An 18,528-nucleotide genomic window follows, 5' to 3' on the forward strand; every position below is an offset into this window, starting at 1 on the left:
ACGTCCGGCCCGCTCATCGGAACGCCTAGTAAGGAGCCGTCTTCTTCTCTATCACACGTCCTTGTTTTCTGATCTTCTCCAGATCACCAGTCCGATATCAGAAGATCTGGTGTTAGATCTTACAGGCCTCTGTGTCAGCTACTGGCAGGCACAGCATATTTATGGCCGCTAGTCTCTGCTGCTCCCTCCCCCGTGATGGCAGCCTGTATTCTGTAGTCACAGCTCAGTGGCGGGACGTCTGTGTTTCCGCCTCTGTCTAGCGCTATTATCTTCCTGATTGTAAATGCTGCAGCTGAGATAATGGGCGATATTACAGAAATGTTCTGCATACAAGTCTCTTATAAAGTATATTAATCTGGACTTGTGGAGAGGAGCTGCAGTGTAAAGCAATTCCCCCTAATACTATAATGAATGAAGTACCCCTGATATAAGGAGCGCAGGTAACACGGCTCTGGGGTCACAGGGCAGAGAAGTCAAAGTTTAAGGGTCTGTCACACTAAGCGATATCGCTAGCAATATTGCTGTAACGTCGCTGGTTTTTGTGACGTTATAGCGATATCGCTATGTCTGATACTTACCTCCGACCGCTCCCCCGCTGGTTTTCACTGATCGCGCGAGAACGTCCTGGGCCATTTCTCGTCGTCGGCTTCTTGCTGTGGAGACGAGCGACGAGCGTGGACGCGGGCGGGAGGACGCAGGATCGCCTAGTGTAAGTAGCGACCCCCGTCCTCTGCGATGTCGCTGGTGAGATCTGCCTGTGTGGCAGCTCACTAGCGACCACTTAGCGATGTACCAGCGATCCTGATCGCGTCATATCACTGGTCGGGATCGCTGGTGCATCGCTAAGTGTGACAGTACCTTTACACTGAATGTTTGATTTTTCTATCTTTATCTTAATCCACCTAAATGAGAGAATGAGAAAAGTTCTCAACATGGCGCATTGTCTGTAGAGTTACAATTGCTGCATCTGTAAATGCAGGTTTAGTTCTTCCTGATTTATGAATTTGGTGATTTAGTAAAATCTTCCACATATTAAATCTATATATTATAACTATTAGGAAACAGCAGAAGGCGACACCGAAGATGGGCAAAATCTACACCCGGGAATGACCCCTGACCCTAATACGAGTCAGCGGGAACTGACCAGCGATCTGACCACAGGTAAGCCGATCACCCGACCTTCTAGAAGGAATCTCCAGATATTATAGAGAACAGGGGATAATGGTGGATTTACTGTACTCTGTGTACAGGGAACCTGTCAGCCTGTTACATGTGAAGTACCGGTCTGACTATATAGCCCATTACCTCTAATGAAAAGAGCCCTTTTGTTTTTAGAAATCCAATATCTCAGTCAGGAGAAATCTAACGTAGAAGCCATACACAAACCTGGGTGGAAGTGCACTGGGGGCGTGAAAGAAAGCATCTGAGTGCAGTAAAAAGCACTTAGTTCCAGCTGCGTGTAAAAAATTTCTTCTTTATTTCAACATTAAAATTATGTCATCTTCATAGTAAATGCCATACACACGGACACGGCAACGCGTTTCGATCTGTAAGATCTTTGTCAGAGCCATAGAGATACACTGATCTCAGCTGCATATATACTACATTTAATCCAATGACATGCACAAATGCAATCACATGACAATTAACTCATTAAAATTACATAACAATGTACAAAATAAATTAAAACACATGTTGCAAAAGAGAAATATTTATCTTTTCAACAATAATGAAGCATTAGGTCATTTCGTTTATTTAAACCATTTCGTTTATTTTAAACCATTCGGGGATCGGACATCTAAGTGATAAATCCAAAAAGCCTCTCTTGTTAACAGGCGTCGCTTTGAATCTCCGCCGCGGAAAGGAATTTTAACCTGTTCTATTCCTTGCACTTTGAAACTCGAGGTATTTCTAGCATGGTGCCTAATGAAATGCTGCGACACAGCTGATATATTACGATTCATGTTATTCGTATTCTCAATATCATGTAGATGTTCCCTAATGCGCATCTTCATTTTTCTAGATGTGCACCCTATATATGATAATTTGCAAATAGTGCAATCTATCTTGTATATTACATTAGTTGAATTACAATTGATATATTGTTTTATGTTATATTGCACTTTATTTGCCGCATCAGAAGATTTTTTTGTGACATTTGCATATCTACATGTTTTGCATTTTGTAGCTCCACATCTGAAAAAACCATTGCAGGTTAACCAGGTTTTATTAGTTTTATTGAGAGAAAATAAATTAGGTGATAATTTGTCTCCCAATGTAGGAGCTCTTCTCGATACTATATTAATACCTGGCTTTAATATATCTGCCAATTTGCTATCTTCATATAAAATGGGCAAATATCTATTAATGATTCCCTTGATTTGTGGAAATTGGCGACTAAACTGAAAACAAATATACGGTTTTTTTCCAATAATTTTTTTCATCTGAGTGCAGTGACACGCCCCTAGTGCACTTACAGGCTAATATGCATATGGCTTCTCTGCTTGAGCTCTCTCTTCCCATCACTCACATGTACAGTGAGGGCGATGACTGCCTCATATTTAGAATCCCCATATAATCAGTAATAATCCCATTTACAGACGTAAATTATATTGCTGTATTGTGTATGGAGGATTGATGTTGTCTAATACATTTTATTTCTTCATCTCTTCATCACTATTTTAGATCCAACAGTGCTGGCGATTCCTGATAGTGGAATCTATGAGATCCCGGAGATCCAAGAACCTGACGCTGTGAGTATCATAGAAGGGGATGTCTGTACGTCACCAGATCATAGAGTGTGAATGACACATCCAGTATTATCCTCCATATAACCATGGGAGATCTCTGTTCTAATCCTCTAATCAGTGGTGGGAGCAGGGTTACACAGAGCAATAGGACTACGTGACACAAGACTAGTCCTATAGTGATAATCTCTTGCTGATTAAACACTGATTTTAATAAAACGACACACAGCCTAGTAAGTGACACGTCACTGGAATCAAGATTTCACCCCCTACATCATGCTGTTCTTAGATTACATATGAAAACCTGATGACAGATTCCCTTTAAGTTTTCATCTGTGATCTCCCATATTATTCAGCACTGTACAATGATTCTGGTGTTTGGAGGATCCCCCTTAACGACCTATGACGTGCTTTGCCCGTGGCCTCCCTCATCTTTTCCAGCACATGACAGCTCATCTGATTAGCTGTGATGTGCTCCTAACAGCCAGGGGTGCAATCGTGATCCACCCGCGGCTGTAACATGTTAAATGCCGCTGTCACACTCTGACAGCAGCATAATTAAATGGCTGCTACGGAAGCGCATCTTAGCTCCGCCCATTGGCGCCTGTGTCATATGACTGCGGGTCGCCGATGGGTTTGCATGACAATCCGTCCGAGGTCTGCAGAAGACCCCTTTGGTTGTCGTTGCCAAACTGCTATTGGTTCCGCCCAGCGGTTGACGCTCATAGCAGATGAGCATATTTGCTTTGTGTAACACAAGCGATCGGATGTTCGGAGCATCTAGTCTCCCATGAAGACTATTGAAGCAAGTAAAAAGTAGAAAGAAAGGATTTAAAAAAATATAAAAGTTGAAATTACCCCCCCTTTTGCCCCATTCAAAATAATTTAAAAGATATACCTATTCGATATCGCTGCGTTCGGAAACACCCGATCTATCAACGTCTAACAAGAAGAAATCCGATCTGTAAATGGCGCAATAAGAAAAAAATCAAAATGCCAGAATTACACTTTTTTAGTCGCTGCAACATTGCAATAAAATGCAATAACGGGCGATCAAAACATCGTACCTATCCAATAATGGTATCAATAAAAATATTAACTCGGCACTCAAAAAAATTAACCATCACCCCGACCCAGACCACGAAAAATGGAAAAGCTACAAGTCTCGAAAAACAGCGCCTTTTTTTTATACAAAACTTTGGATGGTTTTTTTTTCACCACTTAAACAAGAAAGAACCTAGACATGTTTGGTATCTAGGAACTTGTAATGACCTGGAGAATCATAATGGCAGGGCAGTTGTAGCATTTAGTGAATGTGGTTAAAAAAAACAATTGTGGAATTGCACTTTTCTGCAATTTCACTGCACTTAGATTGTTATCCTGTTTTTCAGTACAGGTTATGGTAAAACCAATGGTGTCGTTCAAAAGTACAAATTGTCCCACGAAAACAAGCCCTCACATGGCCATATTGACCGAAAAGTAACAAAGTTATGGCTCAGGGAGGAAGGGGAGCAATAAACGGAGACGCAAGGACGGAAATACCCCTGGTCATTAAGGGGTTAAATGACATCCGTGTCTGCGGAGCGTTCTGCTTGTATCGTGCCCTACATCCAATTGCTGTATATCAGCTGGGACATAATATTGGAGGGAGAAGTTTTTGTATCTGGAGCTTTTTTCTTGCTGCTTTTTTATCTGAATATCATTTCTTATTTTCTTATAGGGAGCGATTGAATCATTGATCCCAGCGAGAAAGCCGCGTATAAGCGACTTTAAAGCATCCAAACTGATCGGCGCTGGACATTTTGGGTGAGATTTCTGTTGGTATAATCCACATTTCTCAGGGTTCCCTATGACAACACTTCTGCCTCTGTGCTCCGCCATTCAGTGTTATCAGAGGGAAATAATCGGAGTCCACATCACTGTCCACATCTAATTCTCACTATTCAGCTCATTTATATACAGCGGAGCATTCTGACCCATAACAGGTTACACTGGAAGGACCTGTGCACACATTGCAGACTTGTCGCTTTTTTGTGTTTTTTCTGCTCAGATTTGTTACAAAACCTGAGGGATTTCATGATGCCAGAAAAGTGACTGAGATTCCTGAAGTCTCATGCACACGATGGTGATCTTTCCATTTAAATCTGCACATGTCAATTCTTTCAGCTTTATTCTGCAGATGTCACATATAATAATGAGGGGGGAAAATCTGCGACAAAAACGCAGGTAAAAAACGTATCAAAAACACAACAAAAATGCGTCTATTTTGCGCATCATTTTTTCTACTTAGAAATGCAAATATGGTGTAAAAATTTCTGCTGCAAATACTTAATATGGGCACATCCCCTTATGGAAAGGGATTAAAGTAATATATCCCATTCACCTGTCCTAGACCCCATCTGTTCTCATGTTGCCGCCTCCACCAGAGCTTCCTCCTCAGTGGACTTTGGTTTTTTGGGGGCTCCATTTTGGAGCTGATAAGGGTAATTGGCTACACATGGTCACGTGAGGACTGACACGATATTGACGTGAATGACATCTGCACCCAACACCCTCCACCATGATCACGTGAGTCCAATCACTGGCCTCAGCACCAGAAGGGGGCGCCAGAAAAACAAAAGACTGGCTCAGAGGATAGAGACCTGCAGTGATGGACAGGTGGGAGCCTCGGACAGGTGGGGAGAATGGGTTCCATTATTATTTAGTTACTTCCATCTCCTCCATTTATTTCGCCTTAGGCTAAGTTCACACGTAGCGGAATTCCCGCAGAAGTTACTGCGAGAATTCCATTCCGCGGGAAAATCGCATTTTGAATTCCCGCAATTTTCCCGCAGAAAAACTAGTGATTTGCACGCGTAATTAGCTTGCAGAATGCTAGCGTTTTCAAAGCGATCTGGAGCATCGCTTGGAGAACCGATTGACAGGTTGGTCACACTCGTCAAACACAGTGTTTGACAAGTGTGACAAACTTTTTACTACTGATTACTGATGTAGTAAAAGATAGGATGTAAAAAATAATTAAAAAAAAAATAAAAAATATTGTTATTCCGCGCAGTCTTCCCGCCTCTCTCCACGCTCCCGGCATCTTCCGATCCCAGTAATCCTTTGCGCGAATGACCGCGAGACGTTGCGCTCCTGCGACGTCATCGCGGATGACCGTGAGATGTCGCGCTCTTGCGAGATCGCGACGTCATCGCGGTCATTCTTGCAAAGGATTACTGGGACCGAAGATGCCGGGAGCGTGGAGAGAGGCGGGAAGGCTGCGCGGGACGCCGGAAGGTGAGAAGAACAATATTTTTGATTTTAATTCTATTTTTTACAGGGATATGGTGCCCAGAGCCCGGAGGACAGTCTCCTCTCCTCCGGACCGTGGGTACCATCCGCAAATGTTCTACTTACTTTTCGCATGGTGGGAACAGCCACATGCGGAAAGTAAGCAGAACAACGCATTCCTATGTGGGCGGAATCGCCGCGATTCCGCTAAATTAATGAGCATGCTGCATTTTTTACCGCGAAGCGATTCCACCACGGAAAAAAACGCAGCATTAGCACAGCATTGCGGAATCCCATAGGATTGCATGGGATGCTTATTTTTCGCGTTTTCACGGCAAAATCGCGTGATTAAAACCGCCACGAATAAACCACGACGTGTGAAAGCAGCCTTAGGGTATGGGAGGCGCAGAATAAACTTCTTACAGCAATTGGAGGAATTTCAATTTGGACTAAATTTTACCTGGACAGAATCGCATCTTGTGGTCAATTATAGAGAATTTCCCAAGAAGATTCTCTCCTCTCTAATGTGACTTGTGTGAGGGCTCCGACAGACATGGCATTGTGCACAGCTCCATAGCTGGTCTATGTGCTGCTATTTTATTAATTTCTACAAATTTATTTCCAGTGACTGGTAGACTTCAAGAATTAGTACAGAAGATCGTATAATGATTTCTATAGCTGGACTGTTATTAAGGATTGATTACTAACCATGGATTGTCCTTTTCTCCAGGTCCGTCTACTTAGCACGCCATAAAGACTTGCACCAGGTCTTTGCAATGAAGACAATGGCCAAGCAGAACCTGAATACTCCAAAAAAGGTGGAATTGGCCTTTATGGAGAGGGACATCTTAACATTCGCTGATTGTCCCTTTGTGGTCTCCATGCTCTGCTCCTTTCCAACTAAACTTCACCTCTGTATGGTCATGGAGTATGTGGAAGGTAGGACACATATGCATTATATTCTAGTCACTCCATGTCTGCTCACATCTTATCACCGCACATATAATTAGGATGTGTCCAGGTGGTGGGTTCCATCACCACAGAACATTTACTATAGGTTATATATTACCTAGCTGCACGGAAATCCATTGATCAGTGTGCAGGGGAACTATGGGGCCCATGAGTCACAGGAGGCTTGGCGCCACTTGGCATTGGGCCACATCACTCCTCCTATCATCACAATTTCAGAGCAGCCGCATCCTCAGAATGAGAATACTGATAAACAGAATGGTGCCTCAGGAAGCCAAAAGCCCCCCGGATCCACCATTCAGCCCGTGGTTGTGAGACTGTGGTCTGAGACTCCGTACACTGGAGGTGCAAAGTAGTCACAGCATCCCGCCTGTAGTGTGGAGTCTCAGTACTCACACTGTACTGACCAGAGCAGCGTGCCGTGGGAATGGGGCCAGGTGAATAGTGCTTTTTTAATGTCAGCATTTCTAGGGGTCATAATACTGATTGGGTGGCTGTGGGGGACATAGTACTGTATGAGAGGCTATGGGAGCCTGCTAATGCCACGAAACTGATTTGCCGGCTGTGAATGCCCCTATACTGGGTGCGGTCTTCATACTGAGTGGTGTGCTGTGGGGGTTTTATTCTGTGTGGGAGTCCTAATTCTGTGTTAGGGTCCAAATTATGTGTGAGGGGCCATCATACTAAGTGGAAACATGTGGGGAGCCTTATATTGTGTGTCTGTGTGGGAAGTTATACTGAGTATAGGCACTGTGGGCGCCACTATACTAAGTGGGGGCATCATACTGACACTGTATATGTGGGGTGATACGGTAGGCAGGAGGATTCACTGTGGGGATACCATACTCTGTGTTTGTGAGTGGGGGCACGCTTGAGGGCATCATACTTTGAAATGGCCATAAAAAGTGTATTGCTGGTGAGAACACAAAGGGGCTTCAATAGATATTTTTAGGGGCCTAATTAGAACTTTTTCTATGGGGCCCTGTAATTTTTATGTTCGCCACTATCTGTGTGATCTCCCCTGTATGTCCACACTGAGCAAGCCAGTATCTCCAGTTTCCTCAGCTGTAGACAAGATGTGATATCACTTTATGTTATTAGTTACATGGAGCACACTTCACCACTACTTTAGTCTAATATTATGTGCACTATTCATTATAGCTGTATACAGTCTTTCCTGACAAATATCTCTGCTCAGTTCTCATTACACATCACGGTGGTCTGCTTTATAAACCCCTCACCAGTCATATTTCCTTTTTTCTACAGGTGGAGACTGTCGGACCCTATTAAACACCATGGGTCATTTACCTGTCCCCTTGGCCCGCTTGTACTTTGCAGAAGCTGTTGTTGCTGTAGAATACTTGCACAGCCATGGGGTGGTGCACAGAGACCTGAAGCCAGCAAAGTAAGTGCCCCCTGTAGTATAATAATGGAAGTTATCATTTATTATCACATAGTCTGTAAGGTTAAAACCATCTTTTCTTTCACAGCCTCCTGATAACATCTGCCGGACACATAAAAGTTACCGATTTTGGAGTTTCAAAAGTTGGTGTCATGACACAAAAAAACAACACCTACAAGCGATTAGCAGAAGACATCAGCAGAGAGTTCCAGGACTTTGAGGTCGGCATCACTTACAGAAACGCAGCTTGTTCTTTACTAATCTCATCACACTGTTGATTCTTCTCTGCATTCTTCTTTTCTAGAGAACTTTTCCACTGATATTTTATCTTCTGTCATTGTGTTTTTATGTGAGAACTTGTCATAATAATGGTATCATCAATCTCATCTCCTTCTTCTGTTGCTTTCCAGGTTGCTGGCACCCCATGTTATATAGCCCCAGAGGTCATCCTGGAAGATTACTATGGAAGACCTGTGGACTGGTGGTCAATGGGGATCATACTATATACATTTCTTGTGGGACGTGTACCATTTTATGGGAAATCCCGATCAGAGATTTTTAATAATACTGTCTTTGGTAAGAGGAATAATCTGATCATTTGCTTTGATTGGTTACATTGTTTTACTTATTTCCTTTGCTTTATCTTACAGTCCAATAAAGATGTTTTATTTTCTGTAATTTTCTATATAATAGGAGACATACGTTGGGATTGTGATCCCGTTCCTCCCATTGATGCTCAGAGTCTGATCACAGAACTGCTCAGAAAAAATCCTGAACAAAGACTTGGGACAGGTAACAATTTGCTTATTACACATAGGACATATCGCCCATGTCCATGAGAATCAGCACTTCTCTATCAGCTCATCCATTTCTTATTCGTCATGTGACTTTCAGTTATTTTCCTTTGTTTGCTCAGAAATTTCATTAGTTTAGATTAAGTTAAACAGTTCAGATATGGAACAGTCTCTGACAATATCCGCAACACTTTTCTTTTGTCTTTTCCAGCAGGAGCATTTGAGATCAAGAGTCATCCATTCCTGATAGACTTAGACTTTAACAACCTTCTAAGTCAGAAGCCTGTGTATATACCTCAGCTTGCGGCAAACGTGGGCACAGATCGCTCTGTACGGCGACGATTTGCTGCTTTTCTTGGCAGATTCCGGGGAGTCCTTAAGAAGGGTAATGATATTAATTGAAGGTTTTGGTCTGATTTCAGGATTGATGATTAACTGGGATAAGTCGTGCACTTTGCCGACTGATGGAGATGACGATTGTACTGGGGAGGTGGAGGCAGGTACTAAATTAAAGGTAGTTCAGCAAAGTACTTGGGGATCCATATAGTGCTTCCACTGACGAGGTTTGGGGAACTCAACTTGAGCCCGTTACTGCAAAGAATACATACCAAAGTCTCAGGGCGGAATAATCTACATCTATCGGTGGTGGATACAGAAAACCCCAGTGGCATACATGGTGCCAGTTGGTGAGATACCAATAATCCCACACCAGGGAGAGAATACACCCACTCAACAAAGACATGTGTGTAAGGAGGAAGAAGAGCATCTAGGTGGATATAGCAAAATATATCACTTTAATGAAAGGGCACTGTTGCTTCCCTGTGTTATATCTGGATTTTCTTGCTATAGTCTTGTTGCACTTATATTTATTGCTACTTTATATTATGTAGTTTTGATAATGAATTCTTGAATAAAGTGATATATTTTATTATATCCAACTAGTTGCACATCAGTGGTGAGCAGAGTAGACATCCTCAAGACGATTGTTATGCCTCAGTTATTGTATGTGTTACATAATTCCCTGGTCTGGCTTCCAATGTGCAAGTTTCATAGGATAAAATCATTATTTGGTAATCTGGTGTGGGAAGAGTCCAAGACTCAAACAGGAAATATTGCAGAGGCTGAAGGAAGAAGGGGGGCTTGCATTACCCAATCCCTGGATATATTTTCTATCTGTACATTGCCAGCATCTTAAAGGATGGGGGGAGGTGTTAGGGAAGGGTCAGATACCTGGATGTTTGAGGTACCTAATTAAGACCTTGGCGTTAAGTATGGATCTGGAGGCGGGACCTTTCAAAAAAATTGGGATTTCGGTACGAGACTATTAATCTTATGATTATCCATAAGGTATGGCAGAAAACCAAACAGATTAGGGGGGTCACTGGGTTTACTAGGTTCTCGCCTATCTGGGATAAGAGTTATTTTGTGACATGTGATATTTGTTTTCAATGCTCTTATGTTTAATAAAAAACTATCTGATTTAAAAAAACATGGGCACAAGCTTATCCATCAGAAAGTAGAAGGAGACGTCATTTAGACTAAGGAGCTGTTTGTCTCGTCTACCATAGTATGAGACAATTGGTTGTCATTAATATTACAGATAAATGGTTACGGTGTTTTATTGACAGCCTCTAAAAATATTTCATTACCTATGTCTTGTAGATCACGAACATCTGGTCTCCAAGGATGAGGAGGACAATGAGAGCTGTAACTACCCAAACTTTACATCTTCTTCTGAATGGCTTTCTAAAGTAAGTATGAGAACAATAGATAAAAGGGCAAAAAAAAAATACCTCTAAAAGTAAAAAAAAATGTATTTCATATCTTCTTGTTGTCTGCATTTAGCTCTGTACCAACGCTACCAGTAGGATGAACAAGGAGGATCCCAAGTCCCCTCCAGAGTGTACCCCAGAACCCAACACAGACATCTCGGAAATGTGAGTAGATTATAGGGTCATTACTTGGAGCTCCAGGCTGATATATGTGCATAACCTCAAATATAGGACATAAATACCATAATATCAAATACAGCATCCATTGCCCCATGATTAGCAGTCATTGTTCTCTTGGCTTCAGAAACTGCTGATGGTAACATCCCATAATTGCAGCCAGTCATGCACTTTTAGTGCTGCCCACACTGTAGGAGATATGTACTACTACATGCGAGCCATTCTTTGTAGTTTTTTTTTGCTCTATTTTGCACACTATAACTCTCATATGTCCTAATGGGCCTTATGGTTGGTGTTAATCTAGTGAGAAAACCCCCTTTTAAACTGCATCTAGTGTGATTTACATGTTTTTCTTCTTCCAAACAGGCAAAAAGAATCTTTTCCTGTATCTATTAGTGACTATGCTATCACCAGTTTGCCATCCTCGTCCCCATTGTCAGGTATGTACATGCCTATGGGAAAAAACATGAGAATGTTGACTTCAAGTCTCCAATATTTCCACATGGTTTTTCTGTTATTTGTATCCCATGTTATCCATAAAATGTCGCTTTTATGGCACTGTAAGCCTACAAATTGAAATACAAAATAATTATATAGGTTATTTCATTACCTGAGATGCTGTTAGATTCAAAAGACCGACCCAAACACCAAAAGCTATTGCATTTGTTATCGCACAAAAGTCGCATTGGGAGAAATCATTATTTTCATGGATGAAACTAAATCCATTTAATATGGGAAACGAACACACAGGTTAAAGGGAAGATTTGAGATTCACAATACGTAGTGATCTTCTAACCCCGATATCTCAGGAGGACGTGACACACTTGTGACAATTACCTAAAAGACTAGAACCAATTCAGCAAAGGTAATAGTGATCAATGGACCTTCAGGAGGGGAACACATGGCATTACCCTATTTGTTATATATCCCCGTCCTGAAGGGGTTACATGGTGGGAAAAAATCTTTCCCTCTGTTTTTGCCATGGTACATACGCAGTGCTTTGCAGGTGGTTGGCTAGCAATCCTGGCCATTTAGGGGACCGTAGCAGGGGGAAGGATAGGTTTAATTTCCTGTGAATGGTCCCTGATTGGAGTAAGAATTTCTAAATAAAGAAGGAGAGTGGGATAAAAGTGGGTAGCGCCAGGGGTCCCTGTCTGACCTCTGGCGTTTTCCTAGCAGAAGTGCTGCCCCGCCATTCATTTTGTCACGGCCTTAGGGTTAGTCATTCAGTCATTGGGATAAATGGCCTTGAGCCTTTTGGCCAAGCTGCGGGGATTGGTTCAAGTTTTTTAGTATAATAAGTTACAAAATTCTTTGGTGGCGGTGGGGCGGGGCGATGTAGCAGAGCCGTGAGGACGCACCTTGGGAGAGCTCCTATAATCCGGGCAATTATCCTGACACAGAGCCTGCTGAGAGTGATTTATTTGCCTGAGGCACGGTCCCCCGGGCTCCTGACAACATCCAGCTTCCTGGGAGGTGCGTGGGGGGCTTCAGTGAGAGGGCCGCCGCAGCTGTTCCAGCAAGGAGTGAGGCCTGTAGTGGACGGTGGCAGCCATCTCTTCCTGTGTCTCCTGCAGAGAGACGAATGCCATCTGTCGGATCCCGCTCCTGAGGAGACCTGTGGGCGGACTCAGTGATTCTCGGAGGTATTTGCAGGGGAATACGCGGTGTGAGCTCTGAGAAATGAGCCCCGCGCTTCCCTGGTCACAATAAACTAGCCCGTGGCTCCTGTCATGTCAGGGGTCTGTACACACAGACTGTGGCCCCCCCTGCAGGCACTGCAATACACCCTGTGCTGCAGGACCTGGGTGACGACCTCAGGATTGTCATAAATCAACACTTCACCCTGCGACCCTATTCTGAGCTGGCTGCATTCCTTTCTACTGCCCAGCTTAAAGGAGCACATATATAGTAGATTAGCACTATAGCTGCTGGAGTCAGAGGAAAGAGGGGATTTTGTGGTCACACGTTTATTCAGCTTGCCATTTGCATCACTGTTCAATATGAATCATTCAAAAGGGTCGGGGTCAGCTGACAAACTGAAAGAATTTGCAAGAACTGATCCATCCGACAGTGCACGATCTCTCAGGCATAATTCATCACATGCTAAAACTACAGACCAGCGTAAAAACCACGCTTCTGATAGTGAGGGTGGGGACCAGGATGATCTGACTCTTAGACAAGCATCCGAACAGTTAATGCAGGCCGTATCTTTAACTAGAGCATCCCTGACAGAAAAGATAGAGGATGTGCACTCTGAGGTGGGCCGTCTCCGACAGGATATGCAAACCATGAGGGGGCGCATTACAGAAGTGGAAACAAGAGTATCCCACTTAGAAGACAATCTCCCACCCATGGAAACTAAGTTAACAAGAGTGGCCGGCTCTATAAATGCCTGAAAGCAAAAAGCGGATGATATTGAAAATAGACGGCGCCGAAATAACATTCGGATTATAGGATTGCCGGAGCGCTCAGAGGGTCAGCAACCTGAGCGATTCTTAGAGGGCTGGCTTAAGGATAATCTTGGAGATGAATTCTCCTCCACGTTTTCTGTGGAAAGGGCTCACAGGGTCCCCACAAGGCCACTTCCACCGAGCAGTCCACCTAGACCATTCCTGGCGTGCCTCCTCAATTGTAAAGACAGAGATGCTATATTACGTCTGGCACGTCAGAAAAGCCCTACTAAGTTTAACAATGCCACGATTTCGATCTTCCCCCATCTCTCTATGGAACTCCAAAAGCAAAGGGCACAATTCATGGACATTAAGAAGCAGCTCAGAGAAAAAAAACATCTTATACTCCATGATATATCCAGCTCGTGTCCGCATTGTCCATGAGGGCTCTTCCATGTTCTTTACGGATCTAGCAGAGGCAGCTGAGTGGTTACGCTCTCACACGGGATCTCGTGGAAATAAGTCCTGATATGTTTGCAGCTAATTGACATTTATCCGAAGAACTGTAGCACTGGAACTCCTTCCACTGGCGTCTGACTTCACAACCATACGGGACAGTTTCCAGTGAGGGTATCCCCATGTTGGATGTATGATAGGAGCGCAGGACTTTGCTCCTTTATTTTTGAACTTCTTATTGTTCTCTATTTCTTGTTAGTTTTGTTTTAGTTTTTATAGATATTGCTGCCAAAGATCTTTATGTGTTGCGTATAAACTCCACTCGCATCATATGGCATCTCATACCTAAATGAGGGGACATGGATTCTGAAATTGTCTGTATGACCTGGAATGGGAGGGGTCTTGGGACTCCTCGCAAGAGAATTAAGGTCTTTTCCCAGATTAAGCACCATCACCCCCACATCGTGGCTCTGATCGAGACGCATCTCACCAGGGATTCAGCCCGACATGTACAGAAGCCATGGGTACAGTGGTTTCTTCACACATTTCACACTAGCTACTCGAGAGGGGTTTCATTGTTGATACATAGAGATTTGAGATGGGAGGTCAGGGAGGCTCGAAGAGACCCAGAAGGCCGCTTCGTTTTTGTATGCGCACTGATCAACTCCAAGACATACGTCATACTATGTGTATACAATCCCCCCCAGCCAATATGTCAATTCTTCAGATGGCAATGAGCTTTGCTCTAAATTATCCTGATGCACACATTATATGTATGGGGGACTTTAATCTAGTTATGGATGACTGTCGCGATAGAATTAGACTGGATAGAGAGACTTCTAGAGGGACCTCCTCTTTACCCTCATCTTCCTCTTCACTGGCGCTGTTTATGGAGGATAGTGGTTGGTTGGATCTGTGGAGGATGTGCCACCCCGGGGTAAAGGAATACACCTGTCACTCGTCTACTAAACGTACTCTATCCCGTATAGACTACATATTTGGTTCCAGTAGCTTAGTGATGTGGTTGGTTGACATAGAACATGGTAACGAAGGAATCTCAGATCATAGCCCGATTATACTTAGACTTAATTTTGGCCGATCAAAACACAATACTTTTTAGAAACTGAATCCATTTTGGATGAAATTGATAGGCTCTAATGACAGAACTATAGACCAATTAGATTGTTTCATCTCCTCTCACCCTGAACCCCAGGATACTAATCTGTTTTGGGATGCCCTTAAGGCGTATTTGAGAGGATGTTTGTCCTCTACGATCTCTTATATTAAAAAGATGACCTCATGGGAAGATGACGAGATGGAATAACGACAAGCAGCATATCTATCTAACCACACTAATGAGAATAGAGTGGTATGGCTGACTTCCCATAGGCTATATACTCAGCACATGGACACGAAGTCTAAGCGCAAATTATTTTTTACTCGGCAATCCTATTTTGAACTAGGGAATCAGGCAGGTAAATTTTTGGCTTTCCTGGTGCGTCAGCCTAACACATCTAACACCATACTCCAGATCTGAACATTGGATAATTCAAGAGTGACTTCAACTGAAGATATACTTCACTGTTTTTATGAGTATTATACAACATTATATAATTCAACGAGTGGTCTTGATACTCCACAATGCCTAAATTACCTATCAGATATAGAATTCCCCACACTGGATGCTACCCAGCGAGCCTTTTTGGATGCTGATTTTACTATAGAGGAAATTAAAAATGCTATGATGGCTTTGGCCCCTGGAAAGGCTCCTGGACCAGATGGGTTCCCTGTTGAAATGTATAGAAAATATCAAGACATTCTGGCACCACTTCTTCTAAAAGTATTTCAAGGGATCTTGAGGGGGGACTGCTTACCTGACTCCTATCATGAAGCAAATATTATCTTTCTCAAGAAAGAAGGGAAGGACCCCCTTGATTGTGGATCTTATCGCCCCATATCACTGGTAAATGTAGATTATAAAATTTTCACTAAGATTCTGGCCACTAGATTAAACTCAGTAATATTAGATTTTATACACCCGGACCAGACGGGCTTTATGCCCGGTAAGAGCACCTCTATAAATATCAGGAGGGTCCAGTCAGTGATTCAATATAGCTCCCTGGTACAGGATAATAATTGAGCCCTGGTGTCCCTGGATGCAGCTAAAGCCTTTGATTCCCTTGAATGGCCATTCTTGTTTGCATGTTTACAAAGATATGGCTTTGGTGCTAAATTCCAAAAATGGATTGGTGTAATATACGCAAAACCTAAAGCTCGTATAGTTATAAATAACTCCATATCGGAATCCTTTTCTCTTTCTAGGGGAACGCGCCAGGGTTGCCCCCTCTCCCCGACCCTCTTTGCCCCTTGCTATAGAAGCGCTAGCAATACGTATGAGGGCCTCTCCGAATATTAGAGGTATAAAAATAGCAGATCGTCTAGATAATATTGGTTTATACGCTGACGACATGGTGGAGTTTATGGATAAAACGGACGAGACGTTGCCACATGTGATTACTACCATAGATAAATTTAGTAAATACTCCGGCCTTTATATCAACTGGAATAAGTCCGCTCTCTTGCCCCTCTCTCATGGCCCTGTGACCCATCTTAGCTCTCTGTCCCCTTTGCCCATAGTGTCTCACTTTAAATATTTAGGAATTAATATATCTAAAAGCAGTGATCTTGCCCTACAACTTAATATCTTCCCATTACTGGAACTGGTCAAACTCAAATTCGCCTCATGGAGTAAACTTCCCCTATCTGTTGCCGGCCGAATTAATCTAATTAAAATGATTCTACTTCCCAAACTTAGTTACTCCCTCCAGCATAGTGCGGTGCTTGTTCCTAAATTCATCTTCACTAATCTGAACTCCCTGACCACGTCCTTTATATGGGGGAAATCTAGACCCAAACTTAAATTATCCACTCTACAGAGGTCTAAACGCATGGGGGGAGCAGCACTGCCGGATTTTTATTTATACTATCTGGCAGGACAAATTAAAGCTTTGAGTAAGTGGATGCCGGAAAATAATCTACCTAACTCGGAACATCATCTCATTCATGCTGCAGAGATTGACTGTTTTTTAGAAACAGATAAACTTAATGCCCCCCGATTGTTACCTCTACTCCGTTTAGCGAGGTCGGTTTGGAGACAGATCAAAAAAGTGATCCGCTTTGAGGGCATCATTGCTGAAATGCCACTATGGAACAATAACTATTTCTCGGTGCTGTTGAACCACCCGTCCGCTGGCTTTTGGACCTCACATGTGTAATAAAAGACCTATATGAAGGTAATATCCTTATGTCTTTTGAACAAATCCAACTTAAATATAATGTCCCTAGATCCCAATTCTTCCGCTATCTTCAACTCAGATCAGCTGTCCATTCGCATTTACGGTATTCAAGTACGACCCAAGCTATCTCATCTCTCCCTTTAATAGGAATCCTTAAATCCCAAGGCCCTCAGGGCCTTATCCCTACTCTCTACACATACATGTTGTCGGCAGGAACTGACTCTGCTATAACGACAATTAGGGGGAAGTGGGAAGATCTCATTCCTGATGCTCAGGCTGAAGATTGGGAGGAGATTCTTGAATCTCCAACTAAAGTATCTCCATCTATTAATAATAGAAGGACTCAATTATATATCTTACATCAGTCATATCTAAATCCATCGCGACTTTTCAGGATGGGTCTTTCCAATCCTCGGAATGTTTGAGGTGTCATACAATGGAAGCAAACTTTGTACATATGGTGTGGGGATGCCCCATTGTCCTTTCATACTGGTCTGAAGTAACATTGCTAACATGCTTTGTGCAAATTCCTGTTCCTCTTAGTCCATCAGTTTGTTTATTCAGGGTGCTAGATGAGGAGAATTGGGGACACTATGTTAGGATTTTTCTATGTGAAACACTTTTCTTGGCTAGGAAGGTGCTGGCGTTACGTTGGATGGGAGGGTCAAACCCCTCTCTCAGAGCCTGGATTGACCTGGTGAACTCGGTCATCCCATAAGAGCGAACACTTTATCAAAACAGGGGCTGTATGGGCAAATTTGATAAAATCTGGGATAGATGGAATTCCTCTCATCTCACTATATCGGGGAGTGGAGGCTCGGTACCACCGTGACTGTTAATAGTTGGAATCTATCGAGATGTATTCATGGCATCACATAATTTTTTTTTTTTATTATATAATGTACTAGGCAGTGTGTTAGATTGTAGTTTAATTAGATTGGTAGTGCTTTTGTGATGTGTACTTTCAAGATATAGAGCTTGACAATGCTTCTGTTCATCTGTTTAATAATTCATTATCTAAGCAATAACTCATAGACCTGTGAAACTAAATTGTAAGAACAATTTAATGTGTGAATTGCTATTCACTTACAATTATTTTGGTAAAATGCATGTGTATTATTTTGGTTTATGCATAAATGTACATGTGGTTTCTCTTTCTTGGTTAATAAACGAATTTAAAAAAAAAAATTCTTTGGTGGCCAATTTTTAGCTACTAAGTCAATGTGTCATAGTTGTATTATTTTATGCT

The 18,528-nt window shown here is 42.7% G+C and overlaps 1 long non-coding RNA gene across 10 annotated transcripts in view; it reads right to left on the bottom strand.

Annotated features, from left to right (window-relative positions):
- Positions 1 to 18,528, bottom strand: part of LOC141088280 (uncharacterized) — a 105,452-nt gene that overhangs the window by 49,531 nt on the left and 37,393 nt on the right. The window contains exon 3 of one of the 10 annotated variants that reach the window (XR_012231888.1): positions 10,835 to 10,931. The exons of 8 other annotated variants lie outside the window; for them this stretch is intronic. This is a non-coding gene — a long non-coding RNA (uncharacterized lncRNA). Of the gene's footprint in view, positions 1 to 8,411; positions 9,777 to 10,834; positions 10,932 to 18,528 lie in introns of those variants that run through there. One more of the 10 variants, XR_012231886.1, reaches the window with a different exon arrangement.

This window comes from Dendrobates tinctorius, unplaced genomic scaffold (genome assembly GCF_039654945.1).
Source record: "Dendrobates tinctorius isolate UK_male_01 unplaced genomic scaffold, ASM3965494v1 ptg000038l, whole genome shotgun sequence".
In the NCBI taxonomy this organism is placed as follows: Eukaryota; Metazoa; Chordata; class Amphibia; order Anura; family Dendrobatidae; genus Dendrobates; species Dendrobates tinctorius.